General features: G+C 40.2%; 1 protein-coding gene across 1 annotated transcript in view; it reads right to left on the bottom strand.

The window, feature by feature from the left end:
* Positions 1 to 22,683, bottom strand: part of LOC101463716 (protein phosphatase 1 regulatory subunit 29-like) — a 321,443-nt gene that overhangs the window by 140,052 nt on the left and 158,708 nt on the right. The window contains exon 4 of the mRNA XM_014411477.3: positions 9,044 to 9,098. The gene's annotated coding sequence lies outside the window, so the exon portion shown is untranslated. The remainder of the gene's footprint in view (positions 1 to 9,043; positions 9,099 to 22,683) is intronic.

Below are 22,683 nucleotides of genomic sequence, written 5' to 3'. Positions count from 1 at the left end.
TCTGACAAGGATGCCCCCTGGGCGCCTCCTGGGTGAGGTGTTCCAGGCATGTCCCACCGGGAGGAGGCCCCGGGGCAGACCCAGGACACGCTGGAGAGATTATATCTCTCGGCTGGCCTGGGAACGCCTCGGTATTCCCCCGGATAAGCTGGAGGAGGTGGTTGGGGAGAGGGAGGCCGCTTGGCCTCTTTGCTTAGGCTGCTGCCCCCGCGACCCGGCCCCGGACAAAGCGGATGAAGATGGATGGATGGATGGATATTCTGTTTTAGGAGTGTTTTTTTATGTGTCTGTATTGGATGCATAAGTGACGCAGGGACTGACAGAGACAGGGAAGTGTCATTTAAGGATGGGTATCGTCAATGTTTTCTAGAATCGATTCGATTCCGATTCACAAGGTCCCGAATCGATTCGATCCACAATTCGATTCGATTAAATTCGATTTAACTCTGGGAAATTTTGCCTCAGACAGTCAGGAATATTATAATTCAGATCAGTACATTTACATATTTTTGTATCTATAAAAAGGAAGCTGACACTTGCAAGACTTTATCAAAGGTGTAATCATCACAGCAGATGCCTTTGTGTCAAAGTAGCTAAAGATAAAACACAGAAAAACATGAAGGTGATTTTCCTGGCCCGGGATTTTATAAAAATATTCTGCAGTACATCAAAAATGAAAGAAAAGCTGTGCATGAAGTGTGGTGGAAGCAAAACGGCAAAAGTCAGAGGGAATTCATGACGATGTTTTTGTGAAGTGTAGATGGGATCTTCTTTTGCTGCTGGTTCGGTCAGTATTGTTTGGAGAGAGATCAAACTAACCGCTTTAGAATCAGCGCAAAAAGGGCGTGAACACAAAGCGCGAGACATCGGAATCGATAAATATAATCGATAAATCGATCATCCAAACCCACCCCTAGTCTCATTGTGACAAGTAAAGTGTATCTTGGCTGGCTGGGCAGCTCTCTGGGTGCTCAGCACCCCCAAAGCTCTGATCCTAGAATCGCCCCTGAATGTAACACTGCAACAATGAAATAAGTGCTTAAAGAAAAATGTTTAGTGTCACACACTATCAGTATGGAACGTGTCATCATGTGGTTGGTTGGTTGCAGCTAATAGACTTACATTAGTTTATGTTAGCTAACTAGTGGTGGTGGGGACTAATAGGAAGATCAGATTTACATTTCCCCAGTTTTATTTTAAGAAATGAGGAATATGCTGTACACTTTTAATCTCTGGCTCTTTAGCAGTAATTGGCTGTTTGCTGTTTGGTTAGCAGCACTCAAACTGGAAATTCCAGCTGTTAGCCATAATGTTTGGGTTTTTTAAGCACTGTTTGAGTCAGGTGACAGATTATTCGCCAGACCTACAGAAACTGATTTTTCCTCCTCTGGCCAAGTGTACTGAGAGGGGAAATCAGCTGATGCTATCAGTGCTATTTTATGCAATAAAATAATCTTTGCCTTTCCAAGCAAATCCAGACAGTTTACAACAAAACAGCCCACTCACATCACACCACAAAGACAACTAAGCTTCTTACCGAAGTATGATTGGTAATCCTATCAGCACGTTTGCAGGGAAGGAAAGTCAATTTTTTGGAAGGACATGCTGATCGTGGTAGGATTCCCATTCATCTTCGGTAAGAAATGTAGGTTTTTGTTGTGATACCCAACTGATTGCGCAGCTCAGTACCTGGCCTGGTGAGGAAAAAGCTGGAGTGTGGACTCCAGTTTGTCAGTCTGGTGACTCAAACAAGCTCTCTTTCATTCAGTCCTCATTTATAAAGTGCTTTAAAAAAGGAACACTACAGCTAACAGCTGGATTTTCCTGTTTGAGTCCAGCTTTGCAAACAGCGAACAGCCACTTACTGCTACGGAAACAAACAGTGATAGTGGACAGCAAACTTCAGTTTCTTAACATAAAACTAATGGTTGCAGTCGGAGACAGCACAAAAGTAATCCCCTTAAATTGGTTGTTATCTTCCTCTGAATTATCGATTCTGTCATTAATTAGCTAAAATAAAATAATGCAAGTCTATTAGCCGCAACCAACCAACCACATGACGTCAATGGCATTAAACATGCTTTTAAAACTTTAAGCATTTATTTCTTAAATCCAGCTACACAGACAAAGTTATGTCCGTTTCTGAGAAGAGGGCCCCATGGTGTAAATCAGCCTTTATATGTGTAGCGTTTCATGTCCCCTTTAAACCTTATGCCAAAGGATATGAGGGAAAGATGAGAGTCTGTGCACACCCACACAGTAGGAAGTCAAAAAAGTACAAACTTCTGTGGGGGTAGACCACTGGGTCATTAAAGTAAGCTGTGTACAATGTACTTCAAATATGAATCCTAATACAAATAATGATGGAGGAGAACTTTTAGAATAAATAATTTATACATTTAAATAATAGGGACTGTAGCAGAAAAGAACTTAATCTCACTGTAACAGATAAAATCTCTCTTTAGCATTGCAAAGATAATAGGAGGTCAAAGCAAGTACTATCCACATATCAAACCCATTTCACAGGTACAATAAGCAACCGTCTAAAGGTTTGCTGTGCACCAGCACCACTGCCACGAACACTGGGTTTGTTTAAAATTCAAACCAAATTGCAAAATGTTGGGACGCTGTATAAAATGTAAATAAAAAGTGCCATGATTTGCAAATCTCATGACTCAAATCTCATTCACCCATCTTTACCCCTGAGAAACTCTCCCTGTCTAACATGTTGCTGTCTTCATATTGAAATTGAGCTTTTCCCTACATTTTCTTGTTTTTAAATATTTGATGTCTTTTCTGTTACATTGTGAATAAAATATATGTTTACATTTTACAAACCATGTCAACTGTTTAAAAGTTGCTAAGACATGCACAAATGTCTTTAACAACATTTAGAAAGTCATGAATATAAGTGGTCCTTTTTCATTTCCCAAAGACTTTTATAAGTCATTGGGAAATTCTTATATGTGAGACCAATATGCATATATGAGACTCAGTTCCACTCCTATCATATCACCATAATTGGATGTAGAAACTGAGAAAGTTCCCAATTTGCATATAAAAATAACTCTTTGCACCTCAAGTTATTACACATGGCAGCAGCAGAGAAGAGGTAAGATTTGTCATTGTCTCTTTTTTCCAAAGAATTCAAGAAAAGGAAGGTATTTCTTTATTTTTAATTTGGTGATTTTTTTAGTTCTGGTCCTAAGAAATGAATCCAGGCAATAACTAATTCAGGTTAAAATGAACAGAAGCCATAAACTTTACAAGTTCAGAACAAAACGGATAAAAAAGACACAAAAAAAAGAGAAAGAAATGGTTGGACCTCAAGCAAGAGCCTATAAAGTGCATCAGTTCACAGGTCATTATGTGCATCTGCAGCACTGTATGTAAATAGCACTAACAATTGTTAAGAAAATTAGTATAAAATAGGGTTTAATGTGATGTTGGACAACCTTTTGCAGCTATAGCAATTTCCTCTCTTCTGCAAAGGCCTTCCTCAAGGTTTAGGAGTATTTATCGGATTTTTTGACCATTCTTCATGAAGTACATTTGTGAGGTCAGACACTGATGTTGGATGAGTCTAAGCTCTAATTCATCCCAAAGGTGTTCTATCAGGTTGAGGTCCGGACTCTGCACAGGCCAGTCAGGTTCTTCCACACCAAACTCACTTATTCATGGACCGTGCTTTGTGCAGTGGTGTGCAGTCATGTTGGAACATGAAGGAGCCCAAACTGTTCCCACCATGTTGGTAGCAGGATTTGTCCAAAATGTCCTGGTATCCTGAAGCATTAAGAGTTCCTTTCACTGGAACTATGGCACCAAGCCTGACCATAATCCCCCCCATCCACAAAACTTTAAAATCAGACAAATATCATTCTAAGGCAACTGCCAACTCAGACACATCTGTCAGATTGCCAGATGGAGAACATGTCACTGCTCTAGAGGTCCAGTTGCTCTATAGAACTACATTGCACTTGGTGATGTAAAGCTTGGATGCAGCTGCTCATCCATAGAAACACATTACACGAAGCTCTCTACACACAGTTGTTGAGGTAATCTGAAGGCCACATGAAGCTCGGAGGTCTGTGGTGATATACTTTGCAGAAAGTTGGCGACTTCTGCGTACTATGGCCCTCAACATCCGCTGATCTGCTGCTCTATGATTTTCCATGGCCTACCAATTCCTGGCTGAGTTGCTGTCATTCCCAAAAACTTCCACTTTGTTATCATACCACTAACAGCTGACTGTGGAATATTTAGTAGTAGCATATAAACAACATCTAATCTAATCTAACATTCTGGATACAGCCATCAACACTATTATTATGAAAATATCTGTGTTTGCTTATGTTTCTTGGGCTCAGTAATCTTATTTAAAAATATGACTGAAAGCTTTGAAATTCATTAAACCAAAGCTATGATGGATGCCACTGATGACAGGATATAAGCAGATAATTACAATAAGACCACAAAATATCTGAGAGTGTGTGAGGAAAAATCAGTTTGGGGAAAGTTAGTCTCATTAAGTCAATTTGAAGTAGGCTGAAGAATCTAATCAGTGTCCCCGCACAACATGAGCCTTTAAAACATTTTATCTTCCCTCCAGCTGTAGGTGTAAATACACTGTTAATATGCCTAAGTTATTTCATTTTGTACAACTTCCCCGCTAGGACAGAAAAATACTTATTTTTAGCAGATTTTGGCTTCAATCTCAGTTCTTGCTCTCCTTCATGCATTTATCCTCTGTGCCTCGCTCTCTAGGTCCCTTGCATTTGTTCTCCACATCTAGCTCCTTTAAGTCATCCCTAGCCTCTCTCCGCCTCACCCTTCGTCCTCCTGTAGTCTAGCTTCACACCTCATTGCGGCCACAAATCTTTCACAGCTCTCCTCTTCCTTGACTTATCTCGTCTTGTGTCCTCGTTTTGCTGCATCTTCTTCCTAGTCCCCTTTCTTTAATCTCCATCTTTGCTTCCTTTTTCCCTACACTTGGTTGAAACATTAAACTCTATATTGTGTATAAATGCTCTCCAACTTGGTGAAGGGGTAAAGGACAGACAGTTACACCGTAGTATTTTTTACTCCATGAGATTATAGCAGCTGGTAAAAGTGATTAGTAATGTAGTTATATTATGCATAAAATAGTTATATAAAACCATTATTTTTTAGGGGTTTTTTTTTCTTTAGTGGACTTTTCTGTTTTAGAGGACATGGATAATGATGGATTTTTCTATTATATGCAGGACTTGAAGCTAACCCAGCTACAAATCTAAAGCTACCATGTTCTTAACTGAGAAGGGTTCTATTTTAGCTTTTAAGCTCTTCAAGAGAAAATTCACTAATTGGAGGCAAAGCACTTAATGCTTCAGTGTTAAAACTGGCTAAAGCCTTTTTGTTTGGAACAGTCAATTTGTACAAATTGGCTCTTTATTACTCAGTATATAATTAATACAAGGCAGTTTGAGCTGCATTGTAAAAATGTACTAGCTATAAATCTTCACTGCTTATTTGCCTACAGTTTACCTTCTCCATTAGTTTGCACTCATCTTGAGATTTTCTGCTCTACTGTACATTGCAAATTCTATTCATACATTATTTTTTTGCATGAACCCAGGACCGTGTAATAATATGGAAGATTAAAATAAAAACCCTAGATGATTAGAGTTAAACTTAAATTGGAATTTCCTTTTAAATAATATTCTCATATATCTTCATTTGAAAGTTTGACCTCGGCCTGCTACTTTCTCATTTCGCTCTTTGGCAGTTTTATTTATTTTTTTCCTGATAGCGGTTGGTTTCATATGAGCCAAGGTCTGTTGGCTTTTTGATAGCTCATATCTTCCCCATCTTCACCTTTTCATCAGTCTTTTCCATCTCTATCAATGCCCTTTTCATTTCCCTACACATTTAAAAACCATCAGTCTCCATCACATCTCCTGACTTCCACCTGTTGTTTGCTTTAATTCCCATCAAATACTCTGAGCGAGTCATGTCACATCCTCTGTGTGGAAACTGTCCAACCCTGATCCACCACTGGCATAAACTGAGCTTGACATTTCCTTGATATGTGCTTCAGGCAGTAACAGCACTTACTTTACACGTACAGGACTGTACAGATGTTTTAGATGTCTTTTAGCTGTTTAGATTATCTTTGACACAATGTCATCAGACGGGCAAGTTTTTGGACCTAAAGTCTTTCTGCAACTTGACAATAACACCAATCATATACACAATCTATTTGACCACCATACTTTTCTAATGTTTCTAAAAACTGTCTAAAATGTTTTTTTTCCAAGACTAAAAATATCCTTTTTTCATTAGCGTTCCCACGGCAACTTGAATAAAGGCAAAGTGAATGAAATTACTTAAAGCAGTGGGTCAGTGACAAACAACTAGGTTCTAAAATAACCATAAAATAATAATAATCCTTTAGAAGAGAGATATATAACTGAACTTCAAAAATGAGATTTGTGCAAGATTATTTTGAACCAACAATTTTGAAGTGGGGCCATTTCGTTTTAGTTTTTCTCTCTTCTTTGATGACAACACACATGTGGACAAAAATATATAACACTTAAATTGGCCTTGTTCAATTTCCTGCCATATAGTTATGTCATTCATGACAAAATAGAGGAAGCAAGCAAGAGAGTGGAGAAAGAAAACAGAACAAAGGAAAGTAGAGTTGGGCTTGTAAAATGATTTGGGGTCTTTTAGAGGCCAAACCTTCACTAGATACTGAAAAAAGGTGACAATGCTGTAAAAGACAGACTGGATGGATCAAACTAATTTTAAGTCACGACCTTAAGATTTTTGAGGTTGAGTCTAAATGCACCCATTTACTAAAGCCATTGGTGATGTAATGAACATAGTGATAGAAGCATGAAGCTGCTGCTATTTTAGCAAAACTTCTATGTAGACATGGCAGAAATATAAATTCAGCTGATTTTCTTTCACACTTTCATATCTAACATGCCTAAACATTAACAACCAGGAAGCCAGCGTATTCATTCATATGAATTCGGCCAGCAGATTTTTTTTTTTAAATCAAAGTCTCTATGTAGTCCTTGTGTGCGGTAATAATTGAATGAGAATCATGATGTCATCAAAATGATTCATCTTCTGTGCTACAATTTTATTTAATCAAAAATGAATACCGCACAGCTGAACAGGCAGTGGAAATGTGGTATGTGTAGAGTGGCGTTTCTCGATACAAACAAAAGGTTAATGATGCTTAATAGTTTCACCAGATTTACTTTAAATAATTACACACATCGCTGCCTGAGTTCCAATTTAAGGGCTAGATATTAGCAGCTTCTAATTCCCCACAGCATCAACACATAGCCCTTATCTGTATATCAGTTCAGGTCGGATACAGTTGGTTAATTCAGGAATAAGTTATTTCCAAGCTAGCTGGCGAATTGCTTGATTTTCATTGTTGTTCACTGCTGCGGTCTGGTTTGATAAAATCATCTCCCTTGATGCTTCTTGTTTGTGTTCTATAGATGATTTTTCACTGCTGAACTTCTTTCAGTGGTTTCCTTTAGGGTTTGCCACAGCAGATCATCTGTCTCCATCTCCCCCTAACCCTAGCATCCTCTTCTGTCACACCAACACAAGCTGTACCGTCTATGTACTCGTTTCCAATCCTGCCCCACCTGGTCACTCCCAGTAAAAAATATTAGCATTTTAACTCCACCTCCATCTCCACCTTCTGTCTCCAAACTATACATCAAAGCAAGAAATTGTTGAACACATCATAGAAATATATTGTTGGAATCTGGCATATTGATACTTGTTGTGGTTTTCAGATATACACATCTGCATACTGCCCTGGTTAGCTCACTGGATTATTTGTTTGCTGTGTGACATAATACTCAAAATCAATGAAGCATCGCTATATTTCAAACTAACCACTGGCGAAAGGAGCTGCTGTTGGTCTGGCTGCCAAAGATGTTAAAGCTGTGCCATCGTATCATCTTCTGCTAAACTTAATTCAGAAGCATTTCTCACAATCATTGGTATAATGATTGGCAGCAGGTCAAGGTTGTTAACATTTTAATAATAAAAATAGTTATAATTTAGCTTTTTTTAGCTTTTTGTTTAACAGAAGTTTCATCACCACTTCATCAAAAAATTCAGTAACAAAAAGAGAGGTAAATGAACTGGTTCTTATATAATGCTTTTCTATTTAACCTCTGGGTGGTCTTGGGTCGATTTGTGCCATTTTTCATTGTTCGTATACACGCCATTCGCACTGTGTTGAATGGAATATAGCGAAAGTCTGCAAAAAAAAGTTTGGTCACATTTACTATTAAAATTCCAGTATGACTTCCGGAAATTAGCTTCAGTGGCTAAGCTACAGACAAACTTACACTATTGGTCTTAGTGGTCGATTTGTGCCCCATTGAAACCCATTATAAACGCTATTTTTCACTGCAGATTAATTACGGTTAAAGGGATCGTGATCATTCCACCTTCAGTCTTTGTGGGGAGCTTGCCAGCAGCTGGCCGCCTGGGGGGCTTTTTATGCTCCTGCGAAAAAAAAATAAAAGTGGATCGAAATACATGTTGGTGCTAACCCTAACCCTAACCCTAACCCTTAAAACAACGAAACTATAATTAAAACTTTGTATGAATATTTCAGGGAGAAGTAGTTTTAACAGACTGGCTAATTTAAAGTGGAAAAAAATATTAATATATAATCTTTTTATAGCACTTTTTATGGCGTGGTTGATTTGTGGCTCTAAGACCAATAGTGTATGCATTTTTCTAGGACCCCCCAGAGGTTAAACATTCAAAGTGATTCATACAACATGCCTCATTCACACAAGCACTTTTTTTCTATACTTAAGTGCTTTCTATTTAACATTCATACTCCAGTGGATGCATCACAGAACAAACTGGGGTTCAGCATCTTATCCAAGGATACTTTGACAGGGACTGAACCACCAACCTTCCAATTAGTGGACGATCCTGATCTGCATGATCTGCATGACAAAGCATGCAAGCGAGGGATGTGTCTCATGCATGGAGAAGAGCTTACCTGCACACGTGCACCTGGGTATAACACCTCAGCCAGTAACCCAAGAAAGAAGCACCTGCAGAGACAGTAATAAATGGTGAAGTGGGAGATTAAATACATTCCAAGCAGAGCTGAGTAACTGCTTCTTTGATTTGGCCATAAATACCGAGGGACTGAGCACATACAAAAAACACTAAGAACTTAAAAGTTTGGCTTTACTTTGGTTTAGGTTTTATTTTCACACAGTCCGGAGTGATGTACGTTTTCTGCCTTCTTTATTGATGGGAGGGGAGGGGAGAGGAAGGGAAGAGTGCAGATGTACAGAACAAAGATGGATGGTTGACTGTCGGGCAATCTTCTGTCGGGGTTATCTGAGGAGGCAGCTGAAAAGGCTGGCGAGAGAAATGACTTTAAGACTACAAGTTCTAAAACTCGCATTAGTCACACTCCAACTTTCTCTTTACACCACAGCCCAATTAACACTGAAAGATCTGCATAAAAGCAAATCAATTTCACATTTTATGAGTGATATATAACTCAATTATGATACACAGATTTTGTTTCTCCTTCTGAGGAAAAGTCTGGACAAACTCTAATTTATCTATTTTTAATTTAAGTTCCACCAACAATTAGTTCGGAAAGGAGTGCGATTTGGACAGGAGAGTAGAAGTTGTTGAACTGAGCACCTTTATTACTGTACTTTGGATCACTGCCCAACTGGCCACTGGTTGAATATCAGCTGGCAAACCTCGGGGCATTATGTGAAAAAGAATGACAAACTGTTTTCCTTTCCTCCATTGAACTGCAGATACAAGCCTCCTCCATTTTTTGATAAGAAATATTTAACCCTATGTAGTCAATATCATACTAATCACTATATAGTGATTGAGGTTTTGACAAATTCTTCCACCCCTTTTCCCTTCATTACACATCTAGGCCAATGAGGACAATGTCTCGAAACAGTACTTCAAATTCGGTTCTAGGTTTCTTAGAAAATGCAACAAGGTAACAAATATAAGACATTTTTGATTAAAAAGAAATGAAGCATGATATCAGATTGCAAAAAAAATCTTCATGCTTGCAAGTCCCCAAACAGTAAGTATGGCTGAGGGTGAACTAAAATCTGAACTGTTGCTGATTTCCATCTGTTTCCTCCTCCTTAGCTGGTTTCTACATCCTGAAACGTGTGCTTGTAAGTCAATCATGCTTAGCGTGGGTTACAAGATGTGGAATCAGATTGAGTTTGATTCCCTCTCACTCTGAAAAGGTCAAAGCCGGCAGAATGACAGGTTAACAAACCCCAGCTCAGTAAATGAGTGACTTAAATCCATGTGACCTTTGTTTACAGGCCTTGCTTTAATGGTTGCCATTGACAAAAACACCTTGACACAGTGCTGATACGTTTCAGTCTACGAAACAAAACAAAACAAACCCGTGTAGTGTGTGAGGTTTGCGTCTGCTCCTGAAATTCGGACAAATTATGCCCAGTTTATCAGGCCATTGAAGCTGCTGACCTGGCCAAGGTCATAAAAAGTTGCAGAGAAAATAAATAAATAAATAAATGAATAACGAGCGCACTAATCCTTGACCTCTGCTGAAATTGTTTTTTAAAAATTGCTTAAGAATTCTGATAAAGAGAAACATGGATCAGTAGTCACTGCTTTACAGTGCTATGCAGAAAGTCCACCTCTTTTCTTTAGATTTTATTCCAAGAAGTCAGGCTTTCTTTTATAATTATTTTAATTTGCCAGGAGCAATAGATCTCTTTCAACGGTTTTCTTTGAACATTGGCTGCTTTTTTTATTCGTTTTCAGTCCAGTACTTTTGTTTGATCATTTTCAGAGGAATATTTTTGTTTGTTAAACCACTTAACATGGACCTATGAATCATTCAAGCATAAAAAAGGCACCTAACTTAAGGGATGAACCAGTGTTGTGTCTAGTCATTAAAGACAATATATCAAAGAACCAGTTTTAAATTGTATCTATGGATAATTCATTATCAGCAAGCTGCCACAAAAACATTTCTTTAGTTGAAGCTATGAAAATGCCAAAGATCACAGTTTGACAACCACAGACCGCAGTGTAGCTTAAAAAACAAAACAAAAGACAAATTGAGGGGAAAATAAGAGGCAGGCGTAAAGAGTTTTGGACTGCAGCTGAGCAGTATCTGAAAGTCATGTCCTTAAGAAATAAGAAAACACCAGCAAAGATGTGTCACAGGACCTCAGAGATGCAAAAAATAAATAAATAATTAAATAAATAAAGAGAAAGAGTAAATACAGTCAGTTTTTAAACCACTATCTGGAAAGTGTCTGATTGCCAGTGCCCTCATTTTCCGCTGGATCCCAAACACACTGCCAGTGCAGTAAAACATCCTTACACAGAACCACACAATGGGCTTCAAAGAGCCCTGAACTCAGCATAGAAGAATATTGAAAAACATCTTGACAGGGAATGCATGAAGACACATCCAACATGCAAAGACACGCTTCAATGTCTGTCAGGAAGCCTCGAGAACTATTTCTAACGACTACTTAAAGAAGGTACAACAAAGCTTGTCTAAGAGAGATCTGGCAATATTGAAGAATGAGGGTGGTCATCTCAGATAGTGGGTGAGATCATGGCAGCTATGTTGATCCTGTTTATACCTGTTAAGTCCTTATATAGTTTTCTTCTTTAACCATGATCATTCTATAACCTTAACTCTTATCTTTTTTTATCTACACTAAATCACTGTAAAAGCGTCAGAGGCTCTGTAAGGACAAACAAACAATATGTTATTGGTTACAATATGAGGACTTCTTTGCAACCACAGTGCCACAAACCAGTGACGCTGTAAACTCTGTTCAGGTAGAGGATCAAGCTGTGAAGTCTTTTTTTTGGACCAAGATAAACTTTCTGATACCTTTGGGCTCCTTTTTTCATGAGTCCGACATGGCTTGAATCATTTCAGTATCAGCATGCCGCCTTATCACCTGTCTGTGTAATTTGTCCCATTCCGATTCTGTCCCTGTAATTCCGAACTCACGTCACATGTGGACGCTTCCTTCCACTTTTCACACGAAAACAAGATAAGAAGTTTGGGTGCGCCTCGTCTCTATTTTCAAACACTCTCCTGCTTCCTAAGTGCTCAGTGAACAATCAAGATTTTGCCTTGATAGCTTGCTTTAGCTCCAGGTTGCTATCTTGATTGCCATCCAAAACGCTTGTTTTTCTAATGGGAGTGGGAATTAATTTCTACCCTCCCGCGGCGCGACGCAGAGAGTGAAGCAGTGCAGGTTGGCTGGCTAAAAATGGAGGAAAAACAACGATCTACTGAGACAGAGATGGGGGAAGATGGTGACATAAAAAGAAAACCAGAGAGACCAAAGAGGAGACAGAGGAAAACAGAAGGCGATTGAGATGAGTGACAGAGATTAAAAGGCAACAATCACAGAGACAGACTAAGCAAGGAGCAGTGTCTTAAAATTCTCCACATTCCCTCCATTTCGTTTACTGCCCTTACTGTGAGGGATTTTGTGTCTTGCCGCATGAGGCTGCCTTCAAATGTTGCACATAAAGATTCTTTTGATCATATCTGACAAAGCGTCCCTCTCTCTCTCTCTCTCCACCTATACCTCTGCCGTCAGCTCTCTATGCCACGCGCTTCTCAATGTCTCTCACTCATTGTTCTCTCATTAAGCATCTTGTCCCGCTGAGCTTTTATCACCTTTCTCCTCACATTTCTCTCTCTCGCCAATTTACTCCCTCCACCTCTCTCTCTCATATCCACCATCTTGGATGTTTTGGGTTCCCCCCCCCCCCCCGGCTCTTACTGCCCCTGCGTCCCTCCCTTGCCTCGCTCTGTGGCTCTCTTTCTCTACCACTTTGCGTCAATTCAATTTGACTCAATTCAGGTTGCTTTACTGAATCTAATGTTTGATGAAAGGTTTCTCCTGAAGCACACAATCGATTAAAATAAGGAAATAATGAACTGGCTCTTTTGTAGTTTCTGTGTGTATCCTTTAACAGTAAATCCTCAGTGCACTTTTCTATAAGGGGATTTGTCTTAATTCAGCTGTGCTATATAGACATAGCAGGGGAAGAATCTATGTTATAGACTCATGCGAGAAGAGAATGTTTTTAAATTTGGGAAGACTGATAGAGAAATTAAACAAATATAAATATGGAAAAATTTCTTGTCTTGGGGATCGATTTTCTCATCTACCCTCTTAAATATTACTGTCCCCCCACCCACCTTCTTTTATAGCTCCATGGCTCTTTGATCTCATTTTGACTGAGGAGCATTAGGATCATTTGTATCTGAAGCATAAATGGAGCAAAACATGCTGTACCAAGCGTATAAATAAACACTGCTGTGTTGCCACTCTCTTGATCTGAGCCTAAATCTCCCTTCTCCTCATCTCTCTCCTCCTTCTTTGTCAGAGTCTAATTTTTTACACTTTTTCTTAGATGAAAGAAGATTAGCTTAAAGAGGAGAAACTAGCTCCGGTGACTCATTTTGATGACTCATAATCTTCATTTTATGTTGGCAGGAAGATGGCGCCAGTGTGTGCGGCTAGCCACCTATCAGGCCTGATCGGATTTTTGTTTGCTATTGTTTTATTTTGTGTTTGTTGCCAAGACAACAGCTCTTATAGCTAGGGATGGGTACCGGTATCCGCACCGGTTCTGACATAAACGGTAGTAACCAGACCGAAAAGCAGCGCACATTTCGGTGCTTTATTTCGGTGCTTTTTTTCCTGAGATGTCGTACACTTTGGATTCTAGCCAATCATTTTACCTTTCCGAGGATAGTAGGCGGGCCCAGGTACGTAGATTCTTTTAGAGCAGAGCTACAGATTAAAAATGCCCAAGGCGAAGTGGTCAAATTCTGGCTGTACTTCACAGCAAAAGATGCAAACTCAGCAGCCTGCAACAAGTGCTTTAAGGTGATACTGTGCAAAGGAGGTAACACCTCGAATCTGATGAAACACCTGGCGACGTATAGCATTTTGTTAAAAGCCGAGAAATGCACAGTATTTGATAGCTTGCTGCGAGACCTCACACCGTGCACATCTACTGCGGGTGTGGTGCCTGTTATCGGACCCGGAGTTAGCAACATCCCCCAAAAACCCGAAGAGGAGAGTCCTGGCCCCTAGCCCTGCCAGTGTAGCAGAAATGATGACGGATGATGATGGCAGCAGCAGCCGTTCTTCTCTGGGTCAGTAGCTTAATGTTGTTCGTGTGTAATTTACGTTGAGTAGGCTAACCACGTTAGTAAATTAATGCACGTAAGGTGAACTAGCAAACACGTCGTAGTTACATGCGGCTGTCTTCTTGTTTGATGGCAGATACTCCCTTCACCCTGGCGAAAAAGCTAAAATGACCAAAGAAAAAATGGAAAACAGCTAAACATGAGAGGTTTTTGGACAAAGTTTGTGTGTTTTTTTCCATTGTTTAAGCACTGCTTCCAGCCAAGAGTGATACCATATATGCCCTATAGCTGCAGAAAAGACTAACATTGTGATCTTTTTACAAAAAAACAGCTGAACATGAGAGGTTTTTGGACCAATTTTGTGTTCTCTATTCTTTAAGCACTGGTTCGAGCACCGTTTAAGCACCAGCACCATTTCAAAAGTACCAGTTTGGTACTGGTATCGGATAAAACCTAAATGATACCCATCCCTACTTATAGCTCGTATCAGCACCAAACACTTTTTGATATCAGATCATCCCACAAAACTTGGATAAAGCATAATTTAGGTGATGAGCTAAATATAAATAACTGGTGTCTATACCGGCGTACTGACCGGTCACTGACCTGCTGTCATCACACAGAAGAAGACTGAGGAAGCGTGGCGGTGTTCTGTGGAGAACCTGGGGCTTACCTGAGATATGGCTGTGGGTGTAGTCCTTTCTGCTATTCAGGTGGATTTTTTCTGAGTCAGCAATCGCTGAGTGGATCCAGCCTGTTGTTTCTGCTGTTTCTTACCTAACTTGCCGGTGGAAACGTATCTTACCAGGCTATGATGGGCCAGGCATCACAGTGTGCATTATAGGAACCTTCGGGCACCGAGTTTCACCCCTACAACAAGCCGTAAGAACGGGATTGTTTGTTTGGCTCTTATTAACACTAGAGGTCTAAAAAACAAGACTTTTCTGTTAAATGAATTCTTCACCTCTCCTGAACTGGATTTTATATTTCTGACAGAGACTTGGCTTTGTACTGGTGAGTTCACCCCATTCTTAGAACTTCTCCCTCCTGACTGTTTGTTTTTCAGTTCCTCTCAGACTGCAGGCAGAGGTGGGAGGCTCACTACTGTATTCAAATCCAGTTTCCAATGTCAATAGTCAACATCTAACTCCTTCTCCACCTTTGAATTGCAAGTCAAATGGGCTCTGGTCTACTGCCCTCCTGAGATGAATAACTGTGAATTATGATAAGTTCCTGATTGCCGGTGATTTTAATATTTGACTATATCAGGACTCTTGCTCAAGGAATATCTTGATCTTATTGAAACATTTAATCTCACTCAGTCTGTGTCTGGTCCAACACGTGAAAAAGGACACACACTGGACCTACTGTTATCATTTCATTTAAACTTATGCCTGACCGAGTTCTGTGAGACTCATATTTCAGATTATTATGCTATTTTATTTACTGTTTACTGTCACTGTTTACTGCTAAACCACACGTCCCAGCTCAACGAGTGCAAACACAGATGTTGATCTATGTTTGCATTAGCTTTTCATGACTCTGTACTTGTTAAATCTTAACCCTGCTCAATTTATACAGTGGGGCAAAAAAGTATTTAGTCAGCCACCGATTGTGCAAGTTCCCCCACTTAAAATGATGACAGAGGTCAGTAATTTGCACCAGAGGTACACTTCAACTGTGAGAGACAGAATGTGAAAAAAAAAATCCATGAATCCACATGGTAGGATTTGTGAAGAATTTATTCGTAATTAGGGTGGAAAATAAGTATTTGGTCACCTCAAACAAGGAAAATCTCTGGCTCTCACAGACCTGTAACGTCTTCTGTAAGAAGCTTTTCTGTCCCCCACTCGTTACCTGTATGAATGGCACCTGTTTGAACTCATCATCTGTATAAAAGACACCTGTCCACAGCCTCAAACAGTCAGACTCCAAACTCCGCCATGGCCAAGACCAAAGAGCTTTCGAAGGACACCAGGAAAAGTATTGTAGACCTGCACCAGACTGGGAAGAGTGAATCTACAATAGGCAAGCAGCTTGGTGTGAAAAAATCCACTGTGGGAGCAATCATCAGAAAATGGAAGACATACAAGACCACTGATAATCTCCCTCGATCTGGGGCTCCACGCAAGATCTCATCCCGTGGGGTCAAAATGATCATGAGAACGGTGAGCAAAGATCCCAGAACCACACGGGGGGACCTGGTGAATGACCTGCAGAGAGCTGGGACCAAAGTAACAAAGGTCACCATCAGTAACACACTACAACGGCAGGGAATCAAATCCCGCAGTGCCAGACGTGTTCCGCTGCTGAAGCCAGTGCATGTCCAGGCCCGTCTGAAGTTTGCCAGAGAGCACATGGATGATACAGCAGAGGATTGGGAGAATGTCATGTGGTCAGATGAAACCAAAGTAGAACTTTTTGGTATAAACTCAACTCGTCGTGTTTGGAGGAAGAAGAATACTGAGTTGCGTCCCAAGAACACCATACCTACTGTGAAGCATGGGGGTGGAAACATCATGCTATGGGGCTGTTTTTCTGCCAAGGCGACAGGACGACTGATCTGTGTTAAGGACAGAATGAATGGGGCCATGTATCGTGAGATTTTGAGCCAAAACCTCCTTCCATCAGTGAGAACTTTGAAGATGAAACGAGGCTGGGTCTTCCAACATGACAATGATCCAAAACACACCGCCCGGGCAACAAAGGAGTGGCTCCGTAAGAAGCATTTGAAAGTCCTGGAGTGGCCTAGCCAGTCTCCAGACCTCAACCCCATAGAAAATCTGTGGCGGGAGTTGAAAGTCCGTGTTGCTCGGCGACAGCCCCAAAACATCACTGCTCTCGAGAAGATCTGCATGGAGGAATGGGCCAAAATACCAGCTACTGTGTGTGCAAACCTGGTAAAGACCTATAGTAAACGTTTGACCTCTGTTATTGCCAACAAAGGTTATGTTACAAAGTATTGAGTTGTATTTTTGTTATTGACCAAATACTTATTTTCCACCCTGATTTACGAATAAATTCTTTACAAATCCTACCATGTGGATTCATGGATTTTTTTTTCACATTCTGTCTCTCACAGTTGAAGTGTACCTCTGGTGCAAATTACTGACCTCTGTCATCATTTTAGGTGGGGGAACTTGCACAATCGGTGGCTGACTAAATACTTTTTTGCCCCACTGTAGTTCTTTTTAATTAATCTTGTAGCAGCCTACAGGACGTGGTTGCTCGTTTTAGAATTTAACGGTCTAAACCAGTGACCGAGCCATGACTGAATGATACCACTCGCTCTCTAAGGCGCAATTGCCCATGCAGAGAGAGGGGATGGAAGTAGGATTACCTTCAAGTTTCATTGGCTATTTTAAAAAGCAGCCTACTGGAGTATCAGAGAGCTGTTAAAGCTGCAAAAACCCAATTTTTGATCAAATCTTATGTCAAATAATAGCCACAAACCTCACTCTTAACTCTCTTATAAATCCATGTAGTGCTACTTGTATTGTGCCCTCATCTGCACTTTATTTAAGGTTTCTCACATTTAAAAAGATTTCTGCTCTCAGGACTATTCCCTCTAATTGTGTCCCAGATCCTGCTGTTTCTCTTTTTTGCCCAGTTGTCTTTGAGAACTTTGACCAAGCATCTCTCCCCTTTTTATCTGACATAGTTCAGCATATGCACCCGTCTTCTTGAACCCTAGACAGTATTGCACCACACCTCTTCAAGGAGGTTTTTAATATTCTTGAGCCATGTATTGACCTAATCATTCATCCCTAACATCTGGTTGTTCCCCAGCTGCTTTAAAACATGTGGTCATACAGCCACTCATCAAAAAGTGTAAATTGGACTTTCTAATTTTAGGCCCATTTCTAAGCTCTCTTTTTTAATCAAAGGTTTTAGAGCTATGGTGGTGCGGTGATTAGCACTGTTGCCTCACAGCAAGAACGTCCTGAGTTCAGTTCCACCACCTGGCCGGTGCATTTCTGTGTGGAGTTTGTGTGGGTTCTCTCCAGGTACGCCAGCTTCATTCTGCAGTCCAAAGTTAGTGGGGTTATGTTAATTGATGATTCTAAATTGCCCATAGGTGTGCATTTGAGTGTGAATTGTTGTCTGTCTCTATGTGTTAGCCCTGTGACAGACTGATGACCTTTCATATCTGTGAGATGGGAGTTTCTCTGTCCATTTAGGGCAGTATTCATCATCTGTGCCCCCACTTAGTCGTGGAGCACCTCAGAATTCTCTGCTGGAGACCTTTCTCTTCTCTTTATATTTGCTTCTTTTGGGGTCCACTTATGGATTTGAAGATGACCTCCAGATATATTTGCCTGTACAAATCAAGAGCCGCGTTTCTATCCAGGCACTAGTGAACTGTATCAGAGAAAAAAAAATTATTTTGGCAACTCAGTCTGTTAGATAGGTATGACAGTGCTCCTTTGGTCTATTATTGTCATCCAGTTACAAGGAACCTTGGTGTGACTTTTGACAGTGACAAGTTTCTTTCAACTAAAGCTCCTCAGTAAGGTGAAGGCCTAGTTCACGCTACATGACTTTGAGAGAGTAATTCACGCTTTTATTACCTCTTATCTTGATTACTGTAACTCTTTATATGTTGGCTCTGATGAGGCCTCCTAGAGATTCTGAGATCAAGGTTTAAAACCAGAGGCAATAGAGCCTTTTCAGTGGTGACTCCTAATCTTTGGAACAACTTACCTTTTCATATTTTAGCCACCCAGTCTCTCATTTTAAAACATTTCAAAACCTATTTTTTCTAACTTGATTTCAGGTGTAGAATGGCAGAATATCCTGGCTTTTAATGCACTTTTCTATTTACTTGTTTAATTTCATTTTTAGTTTATATTTATTTTTAATTTGTTATTCCACCTGCACCCCCTCCTCCTACTAGTTGTTACCAGTGTTTTGTTACTGAAAGCTGAGGAAACAGATTCTTTTGGAGATTATGTATCGGAATTTCAGGAGCAGGACCACGCCTCCAAACACGCTCCTTCCGGTTGTCATCTATATAGGTTCCCCCAGTTCTGCAAACTGTTCATTCTCGTTTACGTGCCCTTCCCTCCCTCCTCGTTCTCTATTCTTTAACTTCTTCATTTCTATTTAGTTCATGGGGATCTGCCAGGCCCAGGAGCTGTCGCCAGTCCCCTTCGAAGCCTTCCCCAAACCGCAGCTCAATTCATGTCCAAGCAGTCACCTTTACTTACTAAAACCCTGTCAAACCTAAAATGAGGACGTGGGCCCATCTAGTGAAGTTAAAAAATGATGTTCCTTTCGAAATCTGTTGATTGCACAAGTAAGGCATCATTTTGTCATTCTGAAGGCATACGGTCTCCGTTTTAGGTTCTCAACACACTTTTTAGAGTTTTACTATTGATTAGAGAGCAAATCGAACGAAGATGCAGATAAATTAGTTTCTCTCATGTAAACTAAACGTGACCACAGCAACCTGCTAGCAACCAGCGTGATCATAATGAGATTTTGGTTTAGTGTCCTGGTAGTGACTTAGCAACGACTCAACCACTGGTTGGAAAAAACACATTGTACTGAATTGGATAAGTACAAGACAATTAATTTTAATGTCATTTAAATTTAAAAAGCTGTTGCAATACGAGCTTCTGAAAATGGCAAACTGTGTATAAAAATGGCTCTGATTCCTAAACAGTTAATTCAATACTTATATAAAACCCTTTTAATTAAGGTGGGGCCAGGTTTCACAATGAACACACCCGAAACTCTGGCTGATGGGGACCCACACCCAGTTTCACACCTTGGCTCAGGCGATTAGAGGATCACCAGGGGGTCCTTTTGTCCCTCCGTGGGGGGAAACTCCCACTAGGTTTATATCTGGGACTCTCCACCATTTGACCTTAGAATTGAAGAAGCTTCTCGGATGAGAGGTGAAACGTCTTCAAGCAACTTAAAGAAGTCCAGACGCTTTTCTTTGCAAGCTCCTTTGACTACGATGACCTGGATGACTGAGAACCTTCACAGACATACCTTTTAATTAAAAGTTAATGACTGCACTTCAATAACATCTTGACTGTTTAAATTAAAATCCATTGTGGTGCTGTACAAAAGCAAAATGGCAAAACATATGTGTTTTGTTTCTTCCTGTTTAAAGGGCTTTTTTCCTCCCCATTGTCGCAAAGTGCTTGCTCACAGGGGGTTACGTGATTGGTCAGGTTTTCTCTCTATTATTGTAGAGACCTTACACTATAAAACACCTTGAGGCAAATGCTGTTATGATATAGCGCAATATAAATTGAACTGAACTAAGGTGAATGAAATTTAAATGAATTGAATAGAACTAAACTAATCTGACCCAAAACCTTACAGGTAGGTGTTTGTTTCAGGATAAAAATATGTATTTCTCTGTAGGAACAGATGTCCTAGGTGCTCTGGGTGAATTGGTCCATGACACATAGTGTAATGGCAGTGATTTTCACATGAAAAGTCTATAAAGAAACCAAGCTGGCTGCTGTGAGATGCAAACTGACTCTTTAACCTACCACCATCTGTCACTGCCTAGATCAGCAGAACAACCTACACCTTGACCTCGTAAACACTCTGCTTTGCTCACTGTAATTAACGGGACCTAAGATTCAGTGATGGGCAAAAAATGGCCTTTGACAGCGACCCAGTGAATTCACAAGAGGGCAGAAAGCTAAGTACAGGTTGAACTGCGTAGACACGAATAAGTCCTTTTCCATCATCATGCTCTGTTGCATCCAGCAGTTACTGCAGCTATAATACCTTCTCATCTAATATCACAGTGGCTCTCAGATCCTTTCCACTCAGAGTATGGACTATTTTCCTGCAGACTACACTCATGTTTAAACACTGCATCTTTATTTCTGTCACAGCAGAGTGTTGTTCTAATGAGAGCTAAACTTTTGCCTTACTGTACTAAGTGCTCTGATACTGCTAGTGACTAAATTTGAAACAGATTTTACTGTTTGGCATCTTTGTGGAAAAAAAGCAAAATAGATAACATCTCATGGCAAAATTAGATGTATGTATTATGTGAAAGACATAACTTCTAATAAACAGCAGAATCCTTTAGGGCGAAAAGAAAAAAAAAAGAAAAGAAAAAGACGTTTTAGATGATAAAAGTACAGAAAATCACCGAGCAGTTTATTAAACCATGCTAGTTGGTTTCAAGTAAGCCCCAGCTAGATGAATTTGTCTGTCATGGAAGAAAAATAGTAGAGAATTTATATTTTATAAAGTTTCCTTTTCCTGTCCTAACCACGCTCTCTGGGAAAATTCTTGAAAGACTCTTTGGTCTTTCTTTGAAAGGACAAAAAAACAATCTTCAGCAACTCATGGTGTAGGGTGGCATGTGCCAAAACCCTCAGTACCCACATCCTGTTACTGTATCAGTGACTGACACATTCGATGCTGAAGGTAAGTAAGTCCTCACATGTATGTATGTCTGTGTATGTATATTGATTTTGTCACTGTGGAAACAACATGGAAGCCCAGAAAATTGAGCTTTCTAATGTGTTTAACACTGTAACCAAATACTCAAAGAGTGATGCATTTTTCTGAACTTAACTGAACCAAACAGTAAAGAAAACTACTAAAGAAGCATTTGCACGTTTCTCACAACCAATGAGACTGTTTAGTCTGAGGATGTTTTAAACTGTCACCAAGACTGCTGGATGTTTATACCAGTTTGTGTGTTAAATGGCATTGCATTAAAGCTCACCGCAGTTTGAGAATACCTGTGTGTAGACTATTGATCAGTAATGTGTCTTTAAATTATAAACTGAGCATGTGATTGAGTGAGGGTGAGGGCAGAGTATTCAAGAAAGAATCAAGCACCTCTATTTGCAGATGTTGATTAGATCTGTTTGATGGAATGGGAACCAGTGACCCAGTGAAACCATGACTGATAGGCAGATCAATAACCACTGAGAGACAATGTATAGCGGTTTGTAAGTCTTTCACCTGCCAGGCGTACTCTGTTCTATGTGTCATCCATTCAATCTCTTTCTTCTCCATCTCTTTTCTCATTTCTTTTTTCTCTTCTTCTCTCACACTTTATGCCTTTTTTTTCTAATGACTTCCACTCTTTACATTTTCAAAATCTCACCTTCAATCTGTCCAAATCCTCTCCTCCTTTTATCCTCTGCTTATGTTTCCCTTCTTCAAGAGGTTTTCACCTCAAATCTTGCCTGCCTCCAGTCCCCCGCACCCTCATCTTACCCCATCCCCTCACCGGTCGTGACTGAACTCCTTCCCCACAGCTCCCCCCGCCACCCCCCTTCATTTTCATTCCACTCGTTTACTTTGAGTCCAGAATACGACTGGCACGACTCTGTCCAGAGGGAGCCGGCCAGGACACCTCAGGCCATATGCTACAAGGAATAGAGAGATGGAAGAGTAATAGTAGAGAGGTGAGAGAAAGCAGCTCAGCACAAAACAGCCAAAATATGGAAAGGACACGAACA

The sequence above is a fragment of the Maylandia zebra genome, linkage group LG6, assembly GCF_041146795.1.
Source record: "Maylandia zebra isolate NMK-2024a linkage group LG6, Mzebra_GT3a, whole genome shotgun sequence".
NCBI lineage: Eukaryota > Metazoa > Chordata > Actinopteri > Cichliformes > Cichlidae > Maylandia > Maylandia zebra.
This window is presented reverse-complemented; position numbering and strand designations above follow the sequence as displayed.